General features: G+C 37.9%; 1 protein-coding gene across 3 annotated transcripts in view; it reads left to right on the plus strand.

Moving 5' to 3' along the window:
* Window positions 1-5,605: 5,605 nt before the first annotated feature.
* Window positions 5,606-24,414, plus strand: part of SULF1 (sulfatase 1) — a 123,234-nt gene continuing 104,425 nt past the window's right edge. Inside the window, exons 1-3 of one of the 3 annotated variants that reach the window (XM_088130844.1) lie at window positions 5,606-5,926; window positions 7,855-7,907; window positions 15,672-15,730. The gene's annotated coding sequence lies outside the window, so the exon portion shown is untranslated. The remainder of the gene's footprint in view (window positions 5,927-7,854; window positions 7,908-15,671; window positions 15,731-24,414) is intronic. The other 2 variants (XM_088130842.1, XM_088130843.1) reach the window with 2 other exon arrangements.

Consider the following 24,414-nt stretch of genomic DNA (forward strand, 5'->3'; position numbering starts at 1 on the left):
CAGGAATTCTGGGAGATGCATCCCAACACACTGGGAAAGCATCACATGAAGAAGGCTGCTTAAAAATCTTCTTCTGAGCACTGAACTACTACAAGCAGTTATCTAATAAAGGCAGAAGACTAAAGCGACTAAAAGGAGAGGGGGAGGGAAGAAGTGCCTTGTGAATAAGAGCAATAAAAATCTCAGAATAACAGACATCGCCATTCCCTTTTTACCTGGTGAGTTATACGTAGGCGTAAATAGTGATACATTAAGACCCAAATCATTTTATTTTGACTCCTGAGATTCATATTTGCTTTAATTTTGGGACTCTGTTCAACAATGAAATCTTCAATACCTATGTGTCACTAAATATGTTTATGAATAAGAAAGAATCTAGTGAGATAATAAAACCAGCTATGTTGGTGAAATGTATCTTTTTAGTACTGTTTATGTGCCATCAAATCAGTATTAATTCTTAGCAACCACATAGATAGATTTTCTCCATAACAATCTGTCCCTAACTGGATCTTTCAGGCCTTCCAACACTGCACTCATGGGCACTGTAACTGAGTCCATCCACCTTGCTGCTAGTCGTCCTCTTCATCTCTTTCCTTTCCTTTCTTTCCCAGCATTAGAGCCTTTTCCAGAGAGCTAGGCCTTTGCATCTTTTTCGTATTAAATATGTTGTTTTTGCAGTTGGAAGCTTGTTGTCAAGATATCAACATGATACTCTGATGATGTAAAGCTTGCTTGTCTGCATATGTACCAAATCTAATGCCATTCTGGTTCTTCAGATTCAAATGGATAACAGGATTATTAGATTATGCTGAACATAACTTTTGTGAGGGTTGCAGGGCCTTGTAGCTTGCAATCCTATATGCACAGTGATAAGGGGAAATCAGGACTGAACCTAGCAAAACCTATTTCAGGGTAATTATGCAAAAAATCTAAAGTCTACGCTGGCCAATCTTATTCACATCTATTCAGAGTTCAGCACTCCAGGTGAATGAGCTTAGGTTTATCAGATCCTTAATTAATGAAAAGATTCAAGTAAAAGGGCAGAAAATAAGGGATTGTTCTAGCTCAAGATGAGAAGTGCTTAAGACACGACTTACAAACACTTGTCAGTTACCATGGATATTAGAGCTAACAAGTACAAGTTGGGTGAAAATGTTTCCATATAGAGCACCACTATGTAGAATTCCAGCCACACCATTTGACAACCAGTTATTTTTTCTCTTTTACCCCAATTATGTGGCACAACTAGCAACCTAGTGTTTGTCATTTCTTTTTAAATCAGGAGATGTGTGCCAGTGGTGAGTTTGGCCCCAGTTAAACATAAGTCACCCTTCCCCTATGAAGACATGCAGCTTCTAATGTGTTTGCTCAAAATCACACCCATATCAATTCTCCAGATGCCCTTCAATACAAGGAAACTAGTGTTTAAAGCTCTCCACATGTGATATAAATGAAGAAGAAATTAAATTTCAGTTGCTGCTCAAGGGATAAAAGGAATATCTGAAGATGTGACTGAAATTTTGGGGAGGAAACAATTACAATTTCCCTTCCCAGCAATAAAACACTCTTTTAAAATCCCTGCTATTCATGTCAGTGGTGGCTCTTTTAAAGCTTTATTTATTGTTATCAGAAATGATCTATTTCATCCCATGAACATAAGGGATGAGGTATGAAGGGTGTGATTGAGCTTCAGACCCTTGGTACATGGAGCCTAGTAGATCCTGATTTACTGCTTTGTCCAAGATTCAGGCAAGATATTTTTCCAGCCCTATCTGAAGATGCTGTCAATATCTTGACCAAAGTGCAGAGCCTGTGAGGGTTTGGATGGGATGAACCAGGCAGAAGTTCAACTCAGCAATACTGAGCTGCTGTTTGTTCCCTGGGCTCTTTGACCTCCCTGGTGTTGATTCTTGATTGGGTGGCACAGCCTTTGCTACAACAGGTCTACAACTTGGGAATGGTTCTAGACTCATGACCCTGGATAGCCAGGTACATAGACAACCTTTGCCCACTGGTGCATGAGTTGCAGCCCTACTTGGATCACGAGGATCTTGCAATCATAACTTATGCCCTCATCTCCACCTATGTGGACTACTGCAGTGTGTTGCTCATGAGGCTGCCTTTGAAGAGCATCCAGAAGCTTCATTTGGTCCAATATTTGATAGCTGACTGCTCACTGGCACACATCCATGCACCCGGCCCTGCATTGGCTCCCTACAGTATTTGCTTCTGGATGCAATTCAAAGTGTTGTTTTTAACCATGAAAGCATTACATGCCTTGGCACTGTATTTGCAGGACTACTACCTCCAACTAGTTTTAACCCACCCAATCCATAAAGTGATGGTGGGGGGCGTTCTTCACTTTGAAATAGCTTCTCCCTGGGAACTTGAACTTTCCCTACAGCATTGGGTTTCCATAGCTATTAAAAATTAAGCTTTTCTGGGGAAGCCTTTGACATATGAGCTAACAGTATATGTTACATTATCTGTTATTGTGTGTGTTGTATTTCTTATATTATTTGGTTTTGTTGTACAAAAATATGTAGTTTGTATTAATGGATGTTGTAAACTGCTGAGAGTCTCTTTGATTGCAGCAACAATAAATCTAATAAATAATACTAGTAACTGAACCTAGTATAAATATTTGCATGCAGAGTAGATGCTCTGCCACTGAGTGACAACACTGATTCCCCATCCAGTTTCTCACCCAAGTGAATTTAACTACATTTCTGCAAAATGTGGGGGGTTCTCAAGTTTACTGATACTTCCCTCTTGTGAAAGAAAAAGGCATTTTGGCAATACGGTATAAGTAGTAGTATTGGCAGCCTAAATCATAGAATTAAATGGTCTGACAAGTTAAAAGTGCATGTTAACTGTGGGAAAAACATTAGAAAAAGGTAGCATACAACAGTGAATTTGCCAACAATGGAGCTTGCACTTTAGTGTTACCCTGTTATTGTTGAGTGTGTTATTTATTTTGTTTTAAATCTGACCTGAATAAGGGCATTCTGACCTGGCCAGGATTTCCTTTCCTTTCACCATTTATGGTGGGTAGTTTCACTAAATCAGTTATTACAATCTCTGCCCAAACCTCTAAAAGAGAAGAAAACATGGAGTTAGGAAACATGCAAATATATGATGCCCCTGACCCAGTTTGCTTATGTAGAATGTTATGACTTTTTAAACATTGTGTGTGCATTTAGACATTGTGTGTGCATTTATGCCACTCAGTAGATGCAATAGATTTCAAGTGCAGAACATGAATATAGGAACTAACTCTGACACCACAGTCTGCTTAAAAGATCTTTTGAAGCAGCATGAGATTTTGGAGCAGGTATTTGGATCCCCAAAATAGGGCATTTTACTCCAGTCTCTTCCAATCTGGCATCTTCGAAATGTGTTAGAACCAAGTCAGCAAGGTGAAAGGCCCATGTCCCCTTGCTGTTAGTATATAGGCATTATCTAAGCTCCGTTCTGTCTCTAGTACAGAGAGAGTAACTTACAGCTTTTTCACAATTTATACCCAACTAATTCAGAGACAATTTAACAGTAGTATCTTAATTATTTCAGTATGCAAATAAAAGCTTTTTTTTTTTTTTACTCATTCCATCTCTTTAATTCCACCTGGCTTTTAATGGTTGTTTGCAGTATTTGTAGAATTTAGATATTCTCTGAGTAGTATACACTTTAGATGTAGTGCTACTGATGGGATAGAGGTGAAACTGAAGTCTGTATTTTCACAGGTTCTTACATTTGGTACTCAAGAGCAAAAACAAACTAGAATATTCAAGCAAATATAAAACAAACTAGTTTTAAAAGTGCCTCAAGGATTTTCCAAATGGACAAGGTTACTCAGAATCTTTCCAGACCACATTCTAGTAAGAAATGAAATAAAAAGAAAGCTTGTCTCATAGCATTAATTGGCACTTTTTTACACTACCCAAAAAATAGTTTCAACATGACCTTGCCGCTAAGCTTTCTTGAAAATATTGTCCAGTTCCTTGTTTATCTGAGTTTAGATTAATAAGATTGTATTATTAGAAGATAAAATTAAGATTACAGTAAGACTGCATCTTAGTCTATACAGCATCTGTGAAAGCGCTGCTATTTAACAGGCTGAAACAGAGGTCGCATCACTTCTGGGAAGAAATAAAAGCAAATCAGGAACGATTCATTTTCTTCATTTACATATCATTTAGTGATCTGGCACAAAACATACCTTCCTTAATGTTTTATGAAATGAAGTAGCTTTGGTGAGTCTAAAATATTTTCTATTGACACACATTGATTTTACAAATCAAGCAAACCAAATCAATTTCTCTACATTAAAAAAAAAAAATGTGCACAGAGCACTTAAAACAGATAACATTTACAAGTTTAGATTTGCACTTTTAATGACAGTTCTCTTTTTAGAATTCTCCAGTTCAAAGAAATTCAACAGTTACCATCATGTGAAATGCAGATTTAACCCAAGTGTTAAGTTAGACACTTTAGAATACATTTAAAAGAAAAACCCACAGCCTTTAAAAAAAAAAATCATTTTTCCACACTGGGCTACAGTATTTGACAGCATGTCAAAAGGATCCTGTTGGTTTACTGATTTTAGAATGCACAGTTTCTAACTCTTTATTGTGATGATTAGGTCTGCTTTACAGATAAATACCATGAGCTGCAGTCCAGCACAAAAGTATGCAATAGTAAATTTCCTGGAATGTTATTTTATTTATTTCTGTGCCCTCGTGTAAGTCTTGCCTTTTTACAACTACATGGACAAGTCCTTGCAGTTTTTTTGGTAACATTCTCAAAAGTGGTTTGTCATTGCCTTGTCCCTAGGACTGAGAGAGATGGGCCCAAAGTCACCCAGACAGCTTTTCTTCCCAAGGGGGACTAGAACACAGTTTTCCCATTTCCAATCCAGTGCCTTAACCACTAGAGAGAGCTGACTTAGATGGTTTGCTTAAGTGCCAGTATTACGACTGGTTGACCCTTCAGATAAAACTCCTTGTTGGTACAATGAATGCCCAGAGCAATGCTGTAAACTGATCTCAAAAACAAACCCTCTTGAGTTCAGGAACGCTTATCCTACGAAAAAGGGATGCATGGGAACGCCTTACGTTGAATTTACACCTGTATACAGGGCAGGGAACCGATTTGATTCTCCCCCTTTTCGCCTGGAAGAGCAGGACGCATCGCCCATGGTCTTGCAGGGAAGGGTTTTTTTAAAACGCTAATATCCCTGGTTAACGCAAAAGAGCAGCACGGTAATGTTCGCTCAGGTTCTTCTCCTGATCTTCACTTCCTTTTTCATTGAACGACCCCCCACCCTTTCTCAATACGCTTCCCGCACATCCCCACAGCCCGAGGATTGCGCGCTCTCTTTCTCGCGTGCAACGCACACGGCGAGTCCTTGGGGAATGCAAGAAATGGGGAGACGCCACCACGTCACCGCCGACCGCCCCAGCAGCGGGAGGCGGGCTCCCCTCCCCTCCCCTCCCCTCCCCTCTACCTTGCCCACTAACCCGCCCACTTTCTTTTTAACAGCCGCCTTTTCTTTCGGCAACTCTCAGGTTACTTGCGGAGTGCGCGCTCCGATCTCCAGCCTGTTTTGTTTCTCTCGCGCCCTCGCACCCCCCCCCCCCACCACCTCGCCTCCGGAGCCACCCAGCGCCGGCGATTGGGCAGCCGCGTCTTGACACAGCGCCGCGCCGAGAGGGTCGAGGACGTGTTTCAACAGATGGTTGGGGTTAGCGTGTCATCGCGTTCGAGTGGGGATTAGTGGAGCCAAGGGCTGCCGAGCCGGAGCTGTGTGGTCTCCTCTTCCCAACTTAAGCAGCCAAGGTGCCTTTTTGTTTTCCGTCGCCTGGGGGAAAGAGTGGGCGCGAAAGAGGGCGCCTTTCCCCCACAGAAAGCAGCAGACATTCTCCAGGTAAAGGGGCGAAGAGGCCGCCGAACGAGTCTCCCCTTTCTTTTCCCCCCTCCCCCCCCCCCCTCCGGTTTGAATGGGACGCGCGCGTGGTCCACTTGTCAAACCCGCGGCTCTGGTCGCCTTCTCAGTGCCGCTGTGGGAGAGCTGGCCGATAAGATCTTGCGCGCAGCCTGAGATGCCTGCCTGTCCCCGCAGACTAAACACGCTCCGCGATACGGCTCGAGGTCACGCTTCGGAAGGTGTCGATTAAGAAAGCTCTCGCGCCGCGGGCAGGAGCGGGGAGGGTGGAGGACGCGTGTCTCCCGCGTGCACACGCTTCCCGGCTGAGCTCTCTGGTTTCTGAGCATTCTGATGCGAAAAAAGTTCACTTTGCCACCTGGTCTTGTTACGGTACATCTTCCGACTGCCTGCCTGCACGTATTTTTCAAAAGCGAGTTATCCCCAGTCATATATTTTTTCGGGGGAGACTCCTTTTTGGAGAAAGGATAATATAACGGGCTGCTGAAATTGCCAATAGAGCAGCGCGCGTTTCTCCTTTGACTTCTGGCGGGAGGGGGGGGGGCGTTCCTCGTGGGAAAGAAAAACCAAGGGCTGGGCTGGGAGGGGGGGATGCCGGTGTCTTGGCAGAGCTTCCGCGTGGATTTTCCAAGTAAAGGGAGGGAGGGAGGGAGAGGCAGAAGACAGCAGCCGCCCAGCAGCGTGGCGAAGCTCCCCGCGCATCTGCGGCAGAGCAGTTGGATGTGATTCATATACAGATCTGTTTGCGAAAGTTTTACGAGTCGCTGAAAACTAAGTAGCATCATCATAACGGAACATTAAAGCCTAGCTGAATTTATAGATCCTAAGCAGCATTTATAGATCTGAAGTGCTCATTAAATTTGAAAGTTTGTTTTTTTAATGTGGAGAAGAAAAGAAGCAGAAATCTAATTGGACATGGATGCAATCCTGGGTTGATTTCTCTCAAGGTGTTCTAATACTGCATCTTGCATTGCCTGGCTCTTTAAACAGGCAAATGCATAGGATCTAGGAGGTGAAAGGAGCGACTTGCCTACTTAAGCAGAAATCTCAGCTTTGCTAATTGGGCAGGTTGGAATGACAGCAGGCATGAATGTGAAAGCCAGTGTATGTGTGAATCTGTTGCTAAATGATAATTCTAAAAAAAGTATTTCAAAGATGAATGTATATAATTCCTCCATTTCTTATGACACATGAAATATTGCTTTCTCCCATGAATACAGAAGAAAGCCCATCACCTCTCTCTGTCTTTGTAGGTAGGATTTTTAGCATGATATGCTAAAGTGGGTGTACTTTCTGAAAAATTATTTGAGCAAGTTGACTATGGGAGAAGGGTCTGATGAATGTTCTGTGATTCTGGCATTTGACTATCCCAAGTGTCAAATCCCCATAAAGCCATTTAAAGGTGAACATTGATATGTCAGTACCCCTCCCCAATGTATTTGGCAGCTCTCATTTTTGGTGCATGCCTCTGCAAGAAAACATCCTTAAAAATAACCGCTTCAGCAGTATGTGTGTGTGTGTGTGTGTCTGTGTATGTGTGTGTGTGTGTGTATGTATGTATGTGTGTATATATATATATATATATATATATATATATATATATAGTATTTGGGAACTGCTAATTAGTCTGAGACTTAAATGACTAAAAGTTTTCTACTCTACTCAAAGATGTGGTGGAAACTTTTCCATATATTAAGGATGTCAAGACAACCACTTGCAAATGTGCAAATACACCATTCCATGCCATCCATGAGAAATATACAAAAACATAGTAAATGGTTCTCAAGCAGCCTAAATGTGATGAAAATTTAGAATTTGATAACCTCACTATTAAAACAAGGGCAAGAATGGTGAGATTACCAATTTGCAGTTTGTGTGCTGATACAATGTAACTGCTTCTTGCTTTCTAGCTATATTCCAGACAACTGAAGTATAACCTGATGTTGTGCCGTTTATTTCAGAGGTGAGTCCACCTTTTACTGCATGTGCTAAGGCATGGGTTTTTTAAAACACATTCTGTTGAAAAAAACTATGTTTGGCTGGGTTTACCCAACACACTAGGCTAAAACATGACTGCTTAGTTTGTGGATCAGTGTGGCTAGTAATGAGTCACTGTCTTCTGCAGTTAATTTGTCAATCATGGTCATTTAACTGTGAGCTAGCATGTTGTGCAAACACAACCTATACTAGAACCCACACTTTATAGCATGTGGTAGCTAGGTTTGTAAAATATACAAAGTCCAAACTGAGAAAAATCCACCATGGCATAGCACAGTATGCAAATCTAGGCAGGAAATGTGATGGTATGTATCTGGTGCTAAGTGTGCCAACGATTGCAGCCTTATAATATTCTTCACAACTTCCAGCAAGCTGGATGCCTATATTTCTGTTTAACAAGACACAGGAGAAGAAACTGAGCAACAACATGAAACCATATTTTCACATCATTGACCTGATGGGACTTCTTTAAAAGAGAGGGAGGGAAAAAATGCCCTTAAGCTAGTCCAGTTCTTTGTCAAGCTGTAATCTAGGGTTCCAGATGGTAAATGTTCAAAGGAATATTTATGGCTACTGCTGCATACCTCTGGTTGACATTTGGTTCCTTCCTGACAGCACTTATGCTGGGCACAAACACATGAAGTTCCCATTAGTAACTTAACAGCTGTAAAACTATTCAGAGAGCTTAAAGGATGCTGCAATATTAGATTATTTGAAGAATAAGGAAAATATTCTCAAGTGCTAGGGAGAACCAGTTGCGGTTGGCAGAGCTGCCAGTATGCAAAAAGAGCTTCCAATTTCAATTTCTCTTTCTTAGTTTTGAAGTATGATCCTTTTTTTTTTTTTTTATGAAAAGTTGGATATAACCAGACAAGTCAAAAGCTTTTATGCTGAATGGCTAAAGAGCCAAATTTGGACCAGAAAAGTGTCAAAACACTGCTAAGCTTATTAAATGGTTTTAGATGAGTTAAGAACATAGGAAATTGCCTTATACTGGCTGGATTCACATAACCTGCTCAGACAAAATGTAGTTTTTTTGTAGCCAAGCATGTTGCATGAACTGTGGTGTGAACCTAACCAATAGTGGTTACTTAGTAAACCATGGCATAGCATATTGGAGGGTAGCACAGACTCAGTATTGGCATGTTTTAGAGGGAATCTTTAACTACTCCTATCTGGAAATGCCAAAAATTGAGCTTTTGTGAGCAGAGTGAGTACTCGCCTACTGAGCTGTAGCACCCTGGTTTTTCTAGGTTACCAGGAAGCTTTATACATAGTCAGATCATAGCCCATCTAGCACAGCACTGAGAAGTAGAAGTTTTCCAGACTTTATGAGGTTTACTTTCCTCCTCAACACTAAATAGAAATAGCTGACGCTGATGCTGTGAAAACAAATTTCTTGGACTGAGGAATGATGGGCTATGAATAATGGAGTGATCACAGGCATGTTTGGGAAGAGTTGAATTGAACAAATACAAGCCTTTATTTGCTTGCTTAGGATTTACATTCTGACAATCCCCACTTTTGCTCAGATGCAGAAATGTAATTTCATTGAACCAAATAGTAGTATTTGCTTTAACCCAGCTCATTTCTCCCCCACCCCACACCTTAATGTCAGGCAAATGGCAAAGAATGCAATAACTTGTTTGAGGCAGAAGGTACTTTGATGTAGATTCACTTAATTGTGTGTTAGTTTATTACTTGGCAGAGCATTTCTCCTTTTGGCACTTCATAGTCAAGGTAGGTGAGCCTGTTCTACTTATCATAATTTTAGCTTTTTATTAGTATGTGTAATTCTTGCTGAATAATTTAAAAAAGTATATGTACTTTTTAAAACATACTTTTAAAATGTGCTAAACCAGTGATCCAGACACATCATCTCATCTTGCCAAGTGTCTGAGTTGCCCCAGAGAACTTGAGAAGAAATTACTGGCTCCTTTGAAATAGTAGCAAATATTGGGAGAATAATTATATCAAATTATGGTTTTCACTCTGAGCAAGGATCAATGAAAACAGATTGTGAAACACACTGAAATGTAGTAGCACAATATTTTCAAATATGGAAGGTATTATAAACCAAAGCTCTTAAAGGAAGTTAGACAACCATGGAAAGAATGATTTTTGAATCATTTTCAAATACTGTTCTTACTAAGTCGTCTTTTACAAAGGATTTTAGAGGCTTTATTATCAACGTTTTGAGACTTGCATAGTCAGAATCAAATAGTTGTCTAAGCAGATCAAACTTTGCTTGTTTATATTATTACTGGGTGGCAATTGGATATATTGGTTGTTGTCCAGTTACATGCTTTTCCTAGTGAAGCTAGGCAAATTGATTTCGGCTCCCGTGCCCTCTGAGTCTGCAGATGATCTTTCATCCTTCTAGAATAGATTTTGACAATGTGCAGCATTAGGTAGATTAAAAACGCCTCATGCTCGTGCAAGTCTGCTTGTGTGATACTGGATCCTGTTATATTATTACCATATTAAACTGGATTATTTGTTCTGATTTCTCATGGTTCTGAAAATAAAAGAATGACTTCTTGATACCCAGGGATTTATCCTTGGATTTACTGCATACTATGCTGTAAGAGCTAGGTTTGTGATCTGACTATAGCAGAAGCAATATCATCATCCCTGATGCTTAGTCAACATGTTACAAATATGTCAAAGGAATCCAAGAAGATAGGATGGTGTTAGTATTCAGGGTAGGTCAAAATACCTTTGTTCTCAATATGCTGCTTACCCCTCTTGTTGCAGTGGAGGGAAATACAACAGTAATAAACTACAGAGTAGCTTTTCCCAGCCTATAGATAGGTTAGAACAACAACACTTAGAATTTTCAGGCATTTATGCTGTCCCATCCCCCTAGGTTACTAGATTGGGGGTGGATCCTGAAAAAGGTTTCATAGTAGGGGTAAGAACATTTCACTAATGATATGGCTTTAACAGGTGAAATTCATTTAAGCTTAAAACAGCATGAATGAGATGTTTTGAGATTTGGACCCAATATTTGGCCTACTCCTTAGCATAGGTGAGCATGACTTTTAATAAGCTTACTGATGTTAAGCAATCACCTGCATCTTACCCTCCTCCCCTTTACTTACACTTTCATTGTTTATTTCACAATCAATTCAAAGCCTTCACAACCCAGTATTATGCACTGATTGTGTTAAGAAACTATTTTTGATTGATAAATCACTAATTTTTCATGCCTCATCAGTAACTTCCTTTACAATACTCTGCCTACTAACAAGAAATCACTGTGCTTTATACTGTAAATGCTTCCTAACAGTAAAAGTAGTTCAACAGCAGAACCCTTTACCAAGGGAGATGGTTGAGTTGATGAGCTCCCATGTTCAAGCAAACACTGACAACCATCAAGGATCTTTAATCTGGATATTTGACTATAGCAAGGAAGTTGGACTTGAAATGGTCCTTTCCTGTTCTATGCAAGGAAACACAGAATCCTTTTCCTTTTCTTTAGTATGTTTCTATGAGATCAAAATTCATTAAAATTGTAAAGCTATAAATAGGCAGTAAGTATGGTTTACAATTCTTAATTAGTAAACCATACTTACTGCCTATTTATTGTAGCTTGGTTTATAATGTTGGGCCATGGGAGGGTCACAGTTAAGCATACAGGGAGTTGCATATTGCCTGCCTTATCATTGTGCATGTTTACTTGAAAATAAGCCCCACTGGATTCAGCAGGACTTGCACCCCATTATTTTGATTAATTAAAACTATAAAAATTCTCCTTGCTTAATATGGAGTAGAATATTCATATAGTCCTGAAAGCATTTAGTGAAGATATATAAAATGCATAGCTCTATTAATCTTTATCACTCTGTCTGAAGTGCTGATGTCTGACAGTGATAACAAATGACTTCAGAGCATTTTGCCCCCTGGGTTGTTGCCTATTTAAGAACTGTCCAAGAAGAAGCACTGCCAAGGCAGGGAGACGATGTATCATGAAGCTTTAAACTGGGGACTGGCAATTCATATCCTCCAGACATTTTAGGGTACAATTCCTATAAACATCAGTTATACTGGCCAGTAGTCTAGGATTACTGGAATTGTAGTCCAGCACATCTAATGAATTGTAGTCCAGTACATCACTGAAAGTTTATCTCATAATTGTAATATAACATTTCCATATACCATTTTAGAATAATTTAATTGTAGCACCTGGATGGGTTAATATACTACTGAAGAATGAGAAATGCCACAATTCTGGAGAGTCTGCAAGTAATAGATTGCTTGGATTGACAAAAAGATAGTTATAGTTTCATGATTTTTAAAGAAGCCAACCTTTATAATTTCTGGAAGAACAACATGCTTCTGAGCTTATTAAAATGTATTGACTTTCTGTGTGCCAGTTAAGCTTTTCTCATTGTTGCTAAAAGAGCATTATTTCCAGTTTCAGAAGTTAGGACAAAAAATAATCATATTACTACAGTAGATTTGTATAGTATCTGGATACACATTTTAGATAAAGTGCATTAAATCATGATATTGATCACTTTGCTGCTCAGAAATATTAGATCCTTGTGGAATCATGGCTCCAATGAATGGGATGGCAAGATTGGCTCCACATTTTGCAGTCTCTGAGATGTCTTCGGTACTATCCACCTGGCTTATTTATTTTCCATTTCCCCAGTTTGCATGATTTCCTCTAAGAAGGCAAGACAGGTGGATGCTGAAGTTCCTCTTCCACACTACATATAATTACTCCATAATTGGAGTGGACAGGTAAAAGAAAAGAAACACAAGGGTAATGATAGAGCAGGATAGTAACTCTGAAGTGGGACTTCCTTTGAGGTATGAGCCTTGTCAGATGCCCAACAATGCTGACTCTGATCTATAGTATGTACCTGTATAGATTATTGCATGCAGGAATGAATCTATTACAAAAATGCTTGTGAGTTATAGTTATTGATAACATCTCCAAAACTCTAATGGAGCAGTGCAAGGCACTCGCATCTTCTCTGCACTACTGGTTCACTGAGAAGGATGTCTTACCCATAGCAACTCTCTGCCATTAACTATGTTCTAATGAATGAGAGCATAGGTACAAGTCTAATACATTAGGCAATAACAACAAAAATAGGCATTTCACTTTAACAAATACTCAAGGTTTTTCTTTAATTCTAAAGGGGTGTATTTTAAAGAAAACAAACAAACTGTTAGACACTTCTTTTCTTCAGTTAAAAGTGTCCCAAAGATGAGCAAAGAAAAAAAAAGTTTTGGTTCTTTTTGAGATCTTCCAATCTTTTTCCACAAGTGCAGAACAATATAATGAATTCAACACATTCTGATGTAAAAAATTAATAAGCAAGACTCAGATACTAAAACAGAAGTATAAGAATGATATGTGGAACAACAGAAATACAACAGAAAAGTCCAGCTTTTCTTGATATGGTCAGACCTTCTCAGTTGCCCAGGGTATTGAAGATCACTCAGTCCCAAATTCAATACAAACCTAAATTCTCCATCCCAATTACTATGGAAAGCAAATTGTCAAGGTGTAATCATACAGCTGTACATGGGTAAACCTTATGATTTCCTTTTCAGGTTCATTAGTTAGCCTATGTGAATATTTGAAAGGGTGCTTTGCTTTTGTTAAAACTTTGATGAAGCACCTCTTCAAAGAGGTATCCAGGATGTGAAGACATTTTGGTCAAAACAAACTGGATGGGTAAAGCAGTTGTGGGTATTGAGGTGGAGCTATGTTTTCTGTGACATGGAGTTGAGGTGGCTCCACAAAGCAGACCCACTTTGTTCAGCTGTAATAAAGAGGGACAGAATAGTAGACATACAGCAAAGATAAAAAATAATGTCTTTACATTATAATTCAAAAGTTCTACTGGAGGAATGTGGTAATTAACAGGGTCAGGGCATGTGGAGGGAATTTATTCCTTTCTAACCTTCTTGACCTTCAGAGGAAAATACCTCTTCTACAGCTGTTGTTTGTTTTGTGGGGAAATCCCTCCCAATTTATATTTCAACTTATGTTATACTTGCAGCATGGTTAAAATCATGGCTTCAAACCACATCATCTCTGTGTGGTTGGTTGCTTGCATGGATAGATGCTCATATGGTTTAGATCAATTATAACAATGGCTAGAAAATGCCTGTAAAATGAAAGAGGTAGTTATAATCTGATGATTTTCTTTGCTATCCTTAAAACTTTATGGGCAGAACTTATTGACCGATTTATATCTCACCTTTCTACTCAAATACTCCACACACCCAACATTTTTTGTTCTTAAGCCCCTTGTTCAGTTATCAGCTACTGACTTGGAAGTAATAATTCATTGAAAGATATTAAGCAAATAATCAATCTAGGCAACTGATGCAGAATTGCCTTTTTTCCCACTGCAAATAGTCTATGTAATTGGAATTTAAAAATGTGAACAAGGAAGGCTTACTTGAAGGAATACTGAATCAATAATAGGAACAATCTTTTTGAGAGGGGGGGAACTGTGATATTACAATGCTGAAATGTCTAAAAATGATCATTTTTAAAGTGTAGATATTTGGGGTATATATTCAATCCTAACAGAAAAAAGACAGGATATACATTCCTTTAACTTTAAAGAGTCTGCTTGTTCACTGTATTGTTTAATGTCTGCCTGGAGCCAAGGGCAATTTGGAATTGGTTACATGCAGAGAATGCCTGGCTTATTCTCTCTGGTTCTTGTAATACCAAAAAAAGTATGAAAGTCCTGAATCATTATTTAGGTACAAGAGTTGGTCCATAGAGGAACTGATTTCGGTTAGGAGTTTTGACTTGCGTGCCTGCTGGGCCCTTTTTCATAAGGATCTAATTGCTGTCCTGTTCACATCTAGATGGGGCTACTGCAGTGGACTGTCCTTCAAGAGTTTCCAGAAATTCCAGCCTGTATACTACAATGGCTACAGTGGTTTCTGTATTCATTTCTTAGAACATATTATACTAATATTTTTCACTTGTCTTAGCACAAAAAGTGCTGGTTATTACGTATAAGGCTTAAAATGTCCCGATTATCTGGAAGATTGCCTTCTCTTATATGAATCTTTCTGTGCACTGCAGTCAACATTTGATATTTTGCTATTTGTTTCAGTATGTTCAGAGGTACTGAGGAGATATGAGAGCAGTGGGGTTTGATATTAGTATGAAGATAGTGGAATTTGTTACCATATCTGCATTTTGGAAAGGCTGCAGAGACTAATTTATTCTACTGCATTTTACATTGAGAACCTTTTGCTCGGTCAATGCATTTTTAAACTGATTCAGTTGTTTTGTATCTGTTAGCCCATAATTAATATAATAGCATTATCATTTATTTTGGGAATAGTTCTATAGGCTACTATGTTCTCCCACTGAACAATATCTGTGCCGCTGTGTTCCAGGAGAGTAATTGCCAGTTGCTTGTCTTCCTGTGCATGGGTCTTCCTACAATATATACATTATATATGTGTATACAGTATGCATATGCAGTTCTACCATTTTACCATCTTTTTAGTCACCTGAGATAGAAGGGTTTCAACCTACCCTCCCCCCCAATAGCCTGCAGTGAAAAAGGCCTGTTCCCATTTACTCTTGGTATCAGACTTTCAGACCAAAAGCTGCTAGTGAGTTTCATACATACAGTATATCTTTCATGCATCTTTGCTGTCTGATGTTTTTAAAAAGTTAACTCTTAAAACACATACTTATTTATGGGTAATTTTCTTTTTCCAACAGCTGATTGCACACTGCAGAATGCATGGTTGATGTTTTGTTCGTTTCAATCTACAGGCGAGGTAAGCAAAAACCATTTTTCTAGAGAATATTGGGAAATAGCTTTGATTTGATGTTAATATATTGTGGTACACTATGAAATCAGCTTTTTTTTTTCAATTACAGTGCTGGTTTTGCATATTACCATGTTTTATTCATGCTAGTGGGTGGAGAAAAGTCATATGGTTAGGGAATGGACACAACAACTTGCAATGGTCATTGGGGATATGAGAACACATCTGGAAGGTACTAACTTGGGAAAGGCTGTCTTAAGGCATCCTCATCTTGGGTGGCCAAAGTCAGTGCTCTACTTCTTAATTTTATTTTTAGAAATTGATTTATTCTGGTTTGGCCAAACTTTCCATGGCTAAACAACATGCTTTGTAATTGTGGGATGCTATGGAATGCTATCATGACCTGACTAGGATGCACAGTTGGTTTTACCTCTTCAAGTGAAAAGCTTCCAGTTAAACAATGCTAGAAAAATGCCCAAGCTTGTGCTTGGGGAAATATTGGTGGTGCAGTTCATTAAATTAAGACTCTTAAACATGTATCTAATTACCTTCTTAAGCCACTCAATCAATGTTAAATAACAAGTGGTTCTTAAGACATTTGCTTAAGGCTACTACTGTCATTGCATGAATTTGTTTCTTACTGTTTAGACCTCAAGAAATACGTTGCAAATGTTCCACTATTATTGTGTTAACATAAAAGTGGCAGTTTTAATTGATCTAAATGAATACACACTAAAGAAAGTTGGTTTAATGCATGCTTTCAATTTCAGAAGAAACTTAAAAATCTTACTGAAACACAAAAGAGTATCTACAATAGTACTTATTACTTTTTCTTTTAATGTGCAACTGAAAACCAGACTTTAGTATTCTGATACCGCTGCACATTATGGGAGACGAACTTTTATGCAATTAATTTAGTGGCCAGTCTCTTGTATTTATCTAGTGTTCAACTATAAAACTCCAGGCAAAACTTTTGGCTCAAAAGTTTAAGCAGATTACAAATTCTGTTATTAGTTCAAAGTATTTTACCTGCATTATCTGGTTCTAGTAAGGTAAGAGCTTGCTTGTAGAACTTCCCTTACTACTGCTTCAGTAACTTGCTTGTAGAAAGTCCCAGAGTCAATCTAAGGCTGAAACTATAGACTATCAATGACTTCAACAGTGCAAGGCTAGATAAACTAATGATCTCACTTAGTGAAAAGGAACATCCCTCATTTCTGTCCTTACAACAGCCACCATGCTGATGGCGTCAGAAACAATTGCAGAGTAGTTGGGGATTGAGGCTAATAGAATAGTGTGCCTAATGAGTTCATAGCAAAAGTGAAGATTTGAACTGGCACTAGTGCTTTCTGAATTGCAGGTCCACTGTTTCGGTATACTTGGTTTCAAACAGAATAGCTTGGCTTTCCATAATTTTCATGTCCATGAAAGACTTATTTGCTTTTTGATTGATCCTTGAGCTTTTTCAAATACTGACTTTTTTAATATATAAAAAGCTCTGTTGAGGATGCCAATGGAAAATATCAAGTAAACAATTTGTAACTGTGTATCTTAAGTTTATAGTACAGTGCTTGAAATACGAACAATGAAATCTTCCTAAAGGATCATAATTTTCAGTGACAAGAGTCTATGTCTTTCTTATCCAGTGCTTACACGTGAGTGCTTAATGGAGAGAAAACTAACATCTGCCAGAAAGATAAGATAATGACTGAGATGCTTAAGTACAAAGAAAGTCTTTGTGTATGTTGGATGCTATCACACTTATTCTCCTGTTTTGGTATAATGGAGTTGGATTACCATTACAGTACCAGCTTCTGACTCACTTTCATATTTTTGTAGAATAGGGTAGTAGTTTTATGTTATGCTAAAGTTCAAGTGACCAGATAAAATCATATATCTCAATAATAAATAAGGGTAAAACTATTCCCTTGGTGGATGCATCAATTCATTAATTTTTAAATGAGGAAGAGAGTTATAAATATCCCATAGCTACCTAGGAGTTGCAGTCTAAATATATCTTGAAGATCCCAGGGAATACAAAATCTTCAATAATAATTATATAATTATAACATCTACAATACTCATCTTTCTTACTTTATATGCAAATTTGTCTTTTTTCTCTAAACAGTGTGCCACAGATGGTGGCACCCAGGAAGTTAAGGACCATTAAAAAAAGTTCTGTTCACTTCAGTTAAAAAAAGTGTACAACTATAGTCTACGATTGCCACCAATTGATCTATATATTGGTTAAGGGTGATAAAACTTGGGAAGAAAGAAGCAGGGAGTTGGCAAAGCTCCACCAGTGCTGTCTGCAGTAGTGATATCCTCAGCTGAACCGCTAGATTGTTTTTTCTCTTTCTCTTTTTTTTTTTAATTTTTGGCAAAAGTTTTTAAAAAATATATCCGAAATAACAGCATCTTGGCCCCCTTTGCAGTGGCTGGGAGGTGATCAGATATGATTGCTTCCCATTTGACTGACTATCTATGACTATATGCTGCTGGTGGATATAAGAAATATTCTCTCTAGAGTAGCAGCTGATTTGGTGCGTTGTCCCACACAAACATAGCAGGTAAGTCATTCACAGTCAAGTAATTATGCATCTAAAAAGTGTTTATCAATTGGGCCCACACTTTATATATCCATTTATCCACAAACCGAGAGAGGAGTACCGCCATTGCCAACCACTTCATAGAGAAAATAATTTCAGGCAGTTGTGAATAGGGAGTAGGTTTATTTTAAAAACTCTGTATAGCTAGAGCCTGGTCAATATATTCTAATATATGAATGCCATGTTCTGCTGGAAGTTCCTGTACTATGGGGCACTGTGAATAATTAAACCTAATTTGTAGCACATGAAACTGAACAAAGTCATGTGTTGCACAGAATTTAGAGTGCACATACTAAAAATAATTTTTTGGAGTTTTGAAGAACAAGTGTAAAGGACAGCCATCTGAAACTCTCATGGTAAACTGACTTTTATTATTGAATTATGGCATGCACTTTTTAATAAATGAAATTTGAAATTTCTCAGTATTGATAGGGTGAGGATATTTGTTTTTTTTTTAGTTCAGTTGAGCTTATGTTACTCTAAACTGAGTAAAGTTTATGAAATTCTTAATTCACTGAATTCAATTTGTTTATTCATAGAAAACATTGCTAATATTGCAAGTTGTTTTATGTGTGTACCTTTAAGTCCTGGTGACCACAGAGACAAGTCCCTGCAGTTTTCTTGGCAAGATTTTTGGGAGTGGCTTTGCTACAGCCTGCTTCCTAGGGCTAAGAGAGAACTCACAGACTCCCCATTTCTAACCTGGGGCCTTTAACCACTACATCAAACTGGACGCAATATTACAGTTAGACAAAAAATATTCTTTTCCACCTTCTATTTGTATGCCTTGTTTATTTCACTTTTACTAGACATAACGACTTGAGTGCTGTAGAAGTTATCTCAGATATAGAGATAAATTTTGAAGGGTATACAATTCATATACTATAATTAATTAGTTGAAACAAGCCATTGTTTTGAATTGTGAGACTAAGAACAGAGTCACAGTTAAGTAGTTAAGCTATCTTGAATTTGTTCTCATCCTATCAAGTCTTAAATTCTCTTCACTCAGTTAAGGAATCTATGTCATAGTGAATAAATGTTATACAAGCAACTAAATTTACCACCATTAACTTTCCCCAAGGTTAAATACACCTTGAAGGGAACCAGGATAGGGAATCCTGAAGTAAATGATTTTACAGGGTATGGCTAGGTTTTAAATCCTTTTTCAGGGCTCCTACTTCAAGAGCCTATGTGAGAGAGATGGATGCAATCCCAAATATAGTATTAAAGAAGGTATTGTTGAAAGATCAATTGCATAATCCTTTCAGCAGCCTTGCAAGGGTGCTTCCAACCCCTCCCTGCCAAGAAGGAACCAAGTCACCCAAACAGGATTGCCAGGCAGCTATCTGTGGACACAACTAGGATGAAGAAATAAGTACATTTTGCCACTCTTAATGCTTGGTTGGACTTGCCCTTCATCTTTCTCCAGTGACACTCTAGGCATCTCTTGTGTCATTTCATGTTTGACCCCCACAGTCACTTGGGCCATCAATAACCTGGACCAGGTCCATGGTTGCTATGATGGCCATGAACATCCAAGCTGCCTCTGACTCCATGCCTTGCAAAGGCAGGTAGTTCCCCGTTCTATAAGCCTGGGGAATTCCCCTGCCAAGCCAGCCACAGTCAAGCAGCTCAGGCAGGGAAGCTGCTGTGTAGCAGAGGGCTTGGTACACAAGCAGCAATCCCATCTGATCCTTATGCCCCGGCTTCACAAACAGGGTTTCACATCCTATCTATGAAGCAGCACCCTGGCAGTCACTAGAGTCTCCTGGATGGTGGGCACATTTCTGAGATGGGAACACTCCCACCACTACTGAACCAGTCTCACTGATGCATGACAATTAACCCTCTCATCCATGATTATCTGACATTCAGCAACCTCAGGCGGAATCTGGGGCATCTGAAGCTCCAGTGACCAGGTTTCAGGGATGAGTACATGGGGCTGGAATGTGATACTTTAAGAGCAACACTGTTTCTTCTTTGTTTATCACGTCCTGAGTGATAAACAAAATGATATTCTGACTGAAAGTGTCCAATTTCAATTCACTGATGCCTAAGATGTCAATTCATTTCAATTCATTTCATCTTTCAGTAAGTTACTCTTTCCCAAGTCTATGCTGCCTACGTGCCATGTTCCCATTGTCTTTGCAGTTTTGGATTTTCTTTTCTTGCATGGCAACATCAGAACTAGAAGTCCTGACAGCTTTAATCTAGTTGTGTCATAAACACCATTAGTACTCTGAAAAATCCTCAGCTCTTCCTCAATAGCATGTTGAGTGCCACCAAACCCAAGGTATCTACTATCCAGCTGTATCATCAGTCACTGTATATTGTCTTTCCATGTGGTTTTCTTGCTAAAATGTAGGACTGGTTTATTATTGCCATCTCAAGCATCTTTCTATATCAATGCTACCTAATATAGATGCCTTCTTGCTTTAGCTGGACAACTGGGATGAGCTTTACACCTTTGGTGACCCTGCTGGAAGTATATACTCTTGGCATATAGTCCTGGCATTCTTCACTTATCCCTCCCAGGAACACCCCCACTCCCCAAAGAGGCAGCATAGCAGGATTTGAGGAAGATGTGTGTGTGTGTGTATGTGTGTGTAGATTAAAATGAACTAAAACTTAAAAAAAGAAAAGGCAAGATCCATAATACAGTATTAATATATTATTAACTATCTCAGTCCTTTAATATATTGTTACTTCCAAATAATATAAAAACATACTTCTCTACCTTCTCATCTTTAGAATATAGAACATTTCAAAAATTGACTAACAAATTTCTCAAATCCACTCTTTGACACCTGGATTGTTGTTTTCTTTCCACCTACATAGAATAACTTCCTTAGCTAAACCTCAGCCCAACAGAACCAAATTTCTTCAAGTGTCAAATTCCATACTTTGGGAGTATAATTCAGCCTCACATTTACTCCATCTCTACTACGTTTTTCTCCAAAGTTGTATTAACCTATGTGATGCCTTGAAACCAAAAGAGAGACAGAACAGGACTAGATTTATATGAGTCAGAAAGCCCTCACATTTCCTCCAATGCCTGCACATTCTTTTTAAATTTTGGGAGGGAAGTCAGTAGATATGGCTCAAGATATTTTGATGAATTAGCTCCATCCCTAGCTCATAAGAACTATGTTTAACTCTTCTGAAAATTTGGGCCCATAGTTTTTTCAAAACTGGATATTTTGATTTCTTATTCCACATGTCATATATTTTACCAATATTAGTCTTTGTCATATTTTTAGTTTTGTATAGAATTGGATTTTTTAAAATTTTACTTCAGATATAGTCTCTTTTAACATCCAAGTATTTTGGTGCTTCTGAAACTGCTAAACCATCTGGGCCATATTGTTTTAGTAATATATGTTTTAATTGTATATATTGTCAAGCAATGATTCAGGGAGATTATATTCAAAATGTAACCTCTCAAGATTCTTAAAATAGTCCTTACTAAACAATTAATTCAAGATATTAATCCCTTGCTTGGCCCAGGACTTCCAATAAAATGTTTCCACTTCCTTCTGTCTTTAAATTAGGATTATTCCACAATGTCACTATCTCATGTAAATATCTAAATATATTTAGCAGCTTCCAAAGCTGGGAAAGTCAAATTTTTCTTCTGTAAACTGATCCACAAACTTTCCAAGATTTCAAAGGAGTCACACAATTGGTTTTCCAAATGAACCCAAAGGAGGTAATACATATTCATTCCACTTACCTGTAGATGTTAAAATAAAAGCCCATTGATAAAGCTAAATTAAAGCCACCATCCTCATAAGGCAATTTAGCCAAAGTAAATTGAGAGGCCTTGTCCTGCCATAAAAACTTTTTCAATAGTTTATCACTATATATTAAATATCTAAATGGAATTAGCATCAATATCCCTCTTAAGGGGTACATCACTCTAAATTTTATATTCAGTTTAATTACATTAATCTTACTCCAGACGCTCAAAGGTAATTTTAACTGACTTATATCCAATACAATCATATCTATGCATTTAGATATAATTCAACATATTTTAAGATCTAAGGGGGAAATATATCCCAAGCATTTTATACAATACAGGCAAATTGTAAAACCCAACTTTTGACGCTGACCTGTAGATATTTTTTATCCTAAAGGAAGCAGATTAGATCTTTTTTCCAAATAACAGTATGGCCTGGATATAAACCATGTTGCATAACTTCAACAAGTTTTGGTAAGGATATTACATAAATATCAAAATACCCAAAATGTCTTGTAATAAAGGTATGTATTTGCTGCCCATTGCAAGACCACATTGGTAATATCTTGTGATTGTCTGATTTTAAAAAGCCAAAGGTTCAAGAACCAGATTGAAAATTAAAGAGGACAATGGGCAACCCTATTGAGTTGATTAATAGAGTGATCACAAGTGTATTTGTTTTTGTGCCTAACAGTAGGATGAAAATACCAAATTGTAATCAAATGTATAAAACGTGGTGGTGGAAATCTAAATCTTTCTAGAACACACTCCAGAAACTTAATCTGCATCATATCAAAGGCCCTTGTAACATCCAGTAAGATTAAAACAGGCAAATCCAAGTTATCTGCTGCTGTTTCCAAAATGTCAGTTACTAAACAAATGCTATCAGATGCTTGTCTGTTTTTTTTATAAATCCTGATTGAGTTGGATAAATCATAATTGATATAACATCCTATAAACTCTGGCTAACGTTGTAGATGATATCTTGGCATTGACACTGAGTAACAATATTGGTCAATGACTTTCACATCTAGTGGAGTCTCTGGTTTTAGTATTACTATAATATAAGCTTCATAGAATAAGAAAAGAGATTTAATATGATTATATGGCACACTGTAAACCTGTAATCATATAGGTGCCAATAGATCTATAAAAGTTCTATACCATTCAATTTAAAAACTGTCTGGACCAGGAGCTTTCATAGATGCAATTTTCTCTGTAATTTCTGTGATTGGCCTGAGTTGCCTTAATCTTCCAGAGAAATATCTTCCATTTCAATAGCTCCCCAGAAATTTATAATTTGTTATTCAGTTGCAAAGATATTAGATTTATATAACTTAGAATAAAAGTAAAAAGATGGTAATTGATAGATTCTTTGTCAGTGTATAACTGACCAGCCTGGATTCCAGAAATGAAATTTAGCCATTTTTGTTTTAGCATCTGGCAAACTAGTAGCTTTCTAGGTTTCCCATCAGATTCCCAGTAATAATAAAATAGTGTCTTTACCATCATTACTACATTTTTCTTCTTTATAAGACATTTTAAATGACTTTAAATAGCATGAAGTATTATTAACATTGTGTTAGCTTTTTTTTCTTTTTAAACATTTGATATGATAAAACAATTAACAGAGAGAATTTTAAAAAAGGAGTAGTAGTTCCTGTTGCTCTCCAAATACACATTTAACTGAGATGAATGCCTAAACATTAGTGACTTGTATCTGAATCTTCCTCCTTTTAAATTGTTCCCTAACTTAATTTTAGCAAATGCCACTAGAATATTCTTCTAGGACACGAATAAGAGAGTATTCTTGAAAGATGTAGAACAACTAAGTAGTCTGAGCCCCAATTGAGTATAAAATCCTTGATTCTCTCAAGGCATTCCCTAAAGGACATTTGACAGAATATTTTAAATCATCTAGAAAAGCCATCTGTTCTGTAGAAATAATATTTATTGAGCACTGCATCAGCAAAACAACCCAAAACATTTTGCTTTCCAAAATGCACCTGCTGGAATCTGCAGAATTCACAAATGCTGAATTAATTAGACTTTCTAAATACAACAGTGAAAAATCTTTAATGTTAAACTTCCTAACAGGTCAGAGGGAAAAAGGGCTGGTTGCCGTCACTGAAGAATCAGAAGATCACCAGTGAATTTCGTAGCTAACTGAAATTTCATGCTCCCTAATCCTAGCCACATAGAAATATGGCTGCAAATGTCACTGAACTACAACTCCCAGTATCACTCAATTAGCCATAAAGTTGTGATCCTTCAGACATTCAGACTAAACACTAAGACAGTACTTCTTAATTTAAATCAGTAAAGATCTCTTATGGCTCTGT

This window comes from Python bivittatus, unplaced genomic scaffold (genome assembly GCF_059951505.1).
Source record: "Python bivittatus isolate LINGU-HERP-01145 unplaced genomic scaffold, Pbiv_v1 ctg000840_np1212, whole genome shotgun sequence".
Lineage (NCBI taxonomy): Eukaryota > Metazoa > Chordata > Lepidosauria > Squamata > Pythonidae > Python > Python bivittatus.